We start from the raw sequence: 5908 nt of genomic DNA, 5'->3' as shown, positions 1-5908 counted from the left end.
AGCCTAGCAATTACATCGACCTTAGCTCTATCAACTTCAATTCTATGTGTAGTCACTTTGTGGCCCAAGACAATTCCCTCTTTAACCATGAAGTGACACTTCTCCTAGTTAAGAACCAAGTGTGTGGCTTCACAACATTCAAGCAAGAGCTCCAAATTCTTCAACCAGTCCTCATAGTATTCACCAAAGAGTGTGAAATCATCCATGAATACTTTTAGACACTTCCCACTTAAATTAGAGAATATAGACATCATGCACCTATGAAAATTGGAAGGTGCATTACACAAACCAAACGACATCCTCTTGTAAGAAAACAAATACCTGATGGGCAAGTGAATGTGGTCTTCTCAACATCTTCTGGGGCAATGGGTATCTGATTGTAGCCTGAGTACCCATCCAAGAAACAATAACATCTATGTCCATCCACTTTCTCGAGCATTTGATCAATAAACGTTAGTGGGAAGTGGTCCTTTCTTGTTGCATCATTCATCATTCTACAATCAATGCACATTCTCCACCCAGTGACTCTTCTTGTGGGGATCAATTCATTATCTTCATTTTTCACCACTGTCATGCCCCCTTCTTAGGTAAAACTTGTACTGGATTAATCCACTGGCTATCAGAGATGGGAAAAATCACTCCTGCATCTAACAATTTGATGATCTCCTTGTACACTACCTCCTCCAAATTTTTGTTCAGCATGCGTTGGGGCTGCACCACTGGCTTGCTATTTTCTTCCAACAGAATTTTGTGCATGCAAATGGCCGAACTGATTCCTTAAATATCAGTTGTACTCCAACTAATGGCCTTCTTGTGCTTCTTCAGCAGCACCACCAGTTTTTGCTCATGTGTACCTGCCAAGTCAGCAGAAATAATCACAGAAAAATTGTTAGTTTCAAGAAAAACATATTTAAGTGAGTGGGGAGGACTTTCAATTCCACATTACGCTTAGGAGCCTCCTCTTCTAGTTCCTCCTCATCAACCACTTGATCCTCAGTTTTAAGATCTCCAGCCTCTTTCTTTATTTCAGGATCTTTATCCTCCACTGTGCTAGAATGAGTAATACACCTCTCTAGAGTATCCCCACAAGCTTGTCAAACTTGTATTTTTCAGCAAATTCTCCAACAACATCCAACTTGAAGCACGAGTAGGCAGACGCCTCATCATTGGGGTATTTCATTATCCTCTTCATCTGGAACACCACTTTTTCGTTGCCCACTCTGAGCATAAGCTGCCCTTCATAGATAACAAGGATAGCTATGCATGTACATAAAAATGGCCTCCCTAGAATTGGAGGCACCTCTTTGTTCACCTCCATATCCACCACAATAAAGTCTACGGGGAATGGTGGTTTGGTCAGCCAGTTGTAGGGACACTATTATTGATTTGATCACTCCAAGCTCACCTTTTAGTTTCCTGAGTACAAACAGAGGCATTAGATTTATCGATGCACCAGAATCACAGAGGACATTGTCGAATTTTTTACTCCCCAACGAACATGGTATGGTGAAGCTTCTTGGGTCCCCACACTTTTGGGGAATTGTATTTTGCAATATGGCACTGGAGTGGGCACTTAGCTTAACCATTGTTGTTTCCCCTAATTTTCTCTTGCTAGATAGGATTTTCTTAAAGAACTTTGCATAAGCAAGCATCTAAGTGAGTACCTCTGTGAAGGGAATGTTCACATAAAGTTGCTTGAGCATCTCCAAGAATCGTCCAAAACATTTGTCAAGTTTCTCCCGCTTCATCTTTTGAGGGAATGGTAGAGCTGGCATATGTCTACTTTCTTCAATATCCTTTTGTCCACTACTATGGCCTTTTTGCTCCACTCTTTTTCTATGTAGGTGTCTCAGTATACTTGTTCACCACCTCGGGTCTAGTTTTCACCACTGGGCCAGCCAATGTTTTGCCACTTCTCAAAGATACAACTTTGATTGTTTCCTTTGGGTTCTTTTCAGTGTGAGAGGGAAGAGTCTCAAGAGCTCCCTCAGCTAACAGATTTGCAATTTGTCCTATTTGTCTTTCTAAATTTCGGATAGACGTGCCCTGAGTCTCAAATTTTTCATTTGTTTTGTTGATGAATGCCTTCATGAGATCTTTCATACTAGACTGATTTGGTTGTTGTGGCTAGTATTGCCGCCTCTGCTGGTTCTGAAAACCTGGTGGTCCTTGACCCTGGGGTCTAGGATTATTTTGCTGCCATGAGTTCCTTTATTAAAGTTCCCCACTGCGTTAACTTCCTCAGTTGATGCTTGACACTTATGTGTTGGGTGTCCCAATCCACAAAAGTCACATGCTTCTTGCGGCTCACTCTGTACCTTGGTCAATGTCAGCTTTCTTATCTCCTTGGCCATGTTGTCTAGCTGGGCTTGCATGGTTGTGTTAGAGTCCGCCTGGTGAACCCCAACTGATTTTCTCTTGTTATTACTTTCATTCATCCACTAATTAGCATCCTCGGATAATTCATCAAGGATTAAAACAACATCCACCGATATTTTCTTCATTATTGGTTATCCACATGCAGTATTCAGAATTCGTCGTGAAGACGGTGTCAGCCTATCCCAAAAATCCTGGAGTTGCATCCACAAATCAATTCCATTATGCTGACACTTTCTGACTATCTCCTTGAATCTCTCCCAAGCTTCGAAAATCATTTCTATCTCCTTCTGGCAGAAATTGTGGATTTCCTTTCTGAACTTCACTGTTTTTGCAGTTGAGAAGTACTTGTCAAGAAACTTCTTGGTCATATCTTCACATGTCCTGATCGAACCTGTGGGTAAGCTACGAAACCATTGCTTTGCATCCTCTTTCAATGAAAAGGGGAATGCTCTAAGTAGACTGCATCCTTTGATACTCCATTGTATTGGAAGGTGTTCATGATTTCTTCAAAATCCATCAAGTGAGTATTAGGATCTTCGTTCACCTTTCCTTTGAAAATGCAGTTGTTTTGGATAGTTTGAAGCAAGTCTTGCTTCAATTCGAAGTTGTTTGCTGCTATGAGTGGAGGTCTGACCCTTGGCAGTCCTTCATTACAGACTGGCCTAGCATAGTCACCCAATTATCTTCCAGGCCTTGGTGTTGCATTCTCGAACTGGTCTTCAACCAAGGGTCGATTTAGATTGTTTCGACCCTCATCATCGTTGACGATATCATCAGCAATTCTCCGTGCAGCTTCTAGTTGTTCAGCCTCTCTTGCAGCTAAGTCTACTCCATCATTCTCTTTATTTGCCATGGTATCTTGAGTCGAAGTTTGACCCAAGAATTTTTCTGTTAAGTCTCTTTCTTTTCTCAGTTGTCGCAGGTGTTTCTCCAACTCTGGTTCGTAGGGTATCACATTTTTTGAAGAGTATCAAGCCATACACCAAAGAAATCAAACATGTATCATACATATAAGTGAGAAACGTGAATACACTAAAGTAAAATTTGGTTCCTGAATTAGTGCTAAAAACTATTTGAAACACTATTGATTGCCAATCCCCGGCAACGGCGCCAAAATTTGACGAGCGCAAAATACAACACAAAATTATTACTCGCTAGTCAAAGATAGTACAGATTTATTATCGTCTTCAATGTGATTGGATTTAAACAATGTTCGAATAATCTCCAGTTGATTACTATCCATGAAAATTAACACTTGATTAGATAACTGTTACTACGGTGAACTACTAAAAATTAAGTAAAATAGCAATTGATCACAAAAGACATCAAATGAGCATCAAGGAAATATCAATAAGAGGGATAAGGGTATTTGACTAGCTAGCTGAAAGATAACTGACTCGGGATCCAATTCTTGAGTTAATTCACTCTATAATATGGTTGATTCTCACGAATTCAACCGATAATCAGATTGCACTTGAAGTTAATGTTCCTCTTTCAATTAAACGTTAATTCATTAATTAATCCAATTGAAGCACGATAAACAATTGCAACAATCAAATATTGGTTATGATCTAAAGGGTAACTTCTTACGAATATTTTCCTATTTTCTAGTTCGATTAACAATTCAAAAGGCTCTTTCGATTATCTATTTGAATCACGAATTTAAACTAGAGCATAAGATGTGAAGAAATTCAAATTCAAACTCCTCTTTCGATTAAGCAAAACAATAAATAACTCACAACACAAATAAAAGATCCATCAATTAATTCTAAAAATTATCAAGAATCGAATCCCTAATCAAGTTATCGAAACACCGTATATGTCAATACCCTAATGAAAATTACTCCATAACAATGGAGTAATATATTTCAAATAAGAACAAAGAAAACATCAATTCTAATGGTTAAATACAAACTCTCGTATTGCACCGATTGCAGGTTATAGTATTGATGAATTCTTGAGTCTTCTTGCCTTGGTTGGTTCTCCTTGAGTCTTTTTGCCTTGATTGGTTCTCCAATCTCCCGTAGGTCAAATGTATCATAGTTTTGGTGTATTTATACTGTGTAGAAACAAGACCGTATGAAACGACCCTTTCCCAGCCAAACTTGGAAATCACTTTGACGATGTTGCATAGTCGCGTCGCACGCCGCGCTGCCCCATGCGGCGCGCTAGTGAGGAAATCCAGAGAGCTTGAACATTTCTTGCCAGGCCACTTTTGCACTGCCGCACGACGCTCCATATGGCGTGGTAGTGGCTTTTTCTTAAAGTAAATTCATGTGTTCACCTTTTGCTATCCGGACTTGATCTTCGATCCCCGAACGTGATCCCGGCTTAATTTCTTGGACTTCTACTCAGACTTCAAAGCTCCAACTTGTTCGATTTTGCTCCAAATTACCTAAATAGCTCAGAATCATTTTCTATAAGGCATAAAACACGTAATAAATATAATTCACTGTCATTTAAGCTCAAACACACATGAAATGCAGTAATTAGAGTGCAATACTACTGTAAAAACACAGGTTTCTAGCCTACCATCAACAACATGTGTTGGAGGCACATCCTCCTCATTTACTAGATTTCCCCCTTTCACCAACCTCTTTCATCTCTTTTCCTCTTTGTTTTTCTTCAGAACAGTCTCATAAGCTTCTTTCTTTTGCAACCTGGTGGTGGGTCTTTTAAGAATGGGCTCTTTGGGAACTACCCTACCACTCCTGGCATCAATGAAGCTTGCCACAGTCACATTATCATAGTCTTCCTCACTATTTTCATTTTCTTCTTCGGATTGAGATCTAATCTCATGAATGACAAAGTTTAACGGCTCAGAATCGAAGTGAGGAGAAGGAGCAGGATCAGTACTATCCTGGGGTTCATTTGAGGAGCAAGGGGTTTCATCCCAAGTAGGAGCAGAGTGCTCTTCTTGGGCAGAAGGATCATGTCCCTCTATTGTTTCTCCAGTAGTACTGACTGGTGCCAAATTTTCAAAAGCCACCAGTTCCATACCTTCACCTTTGTGAATTTCACCTTCCCCCTGATACCCAATGGTCTCATCATCACACTCATATCCTCCAACCAATCCTCCCTCTATAGAAATCAGTAGCATGTTCTCAATGACTTCTCTCTCATTTACCCCCAAAATTGTATCAGAAGATGTATGAGGAATATTACCTGTTGGAGTGGTTATATTCAGATCAAATATTGGAGCGGGCACTACTGATACTTCACCACTGTCGACCATATCTTGTTTAGTTTTAGAGATTTCCCCAACCTTCTGATCGGAGACCTATTTTCCCTCATCTTCGTCCACTGTTTAGTCATCTACCATTTTTTCCCGACGAGGCAGGAGGAGAGGTTGGAGAAATGAATCTCTTGGTGTTCTGAGTCTTACGATTGTAGTGAGAACCAAAACTCGATCGGGTTGGAGAAGAGCCAGTATGTGGTTGTTGGTCCGTTGTGGGGTTTTAACTAGCTGACGATTGAGACTCAAACACATATTCCTGTGCTTCGTGAGATGAAGACACAGTAGGAATGA

General features: G+C 40.2%; 1 non-coding gene across 1 annotated transcript; it reads left to right on the top strand.

Annotated features, from left to right (window-relative positions):
• Positions 1 to 2592: 2592 nt before the first annotated feature.
• LOC142172185 (small nucleolar RNA R71) lies at positions 2593 to 2699 on the top strand. The gene has a single exon (XR_012701561.1). It is a non-coding gene; the product is annotated as a small nucleolar RNA R71 (small nucleolar RNA).
• The last annotated feature ends 3209 nt before the right edge of the window (positions 2700 to 5908 follow it).

This window comes from Nicotiana tabacum, chromosome 17, assembly GCF_000715075.1.
Source record: "Nicotiana tabacum cultivar K326 chromosome 17, ASM71507v2, whole genome shotgun sequence".
Taxonomy (NCBI): domain Eukaryota; kingdom Viridiplantae; phylum Streptophyta; class Magnoliopsida; order Solanales; family Solanaceae; genus Nicotiana; species Nicotiana tabacum.
Note: the sequence above shows the minus strand (reverse complement) of the source record. Positions and strands in the feature narration are given on the sequence as shown.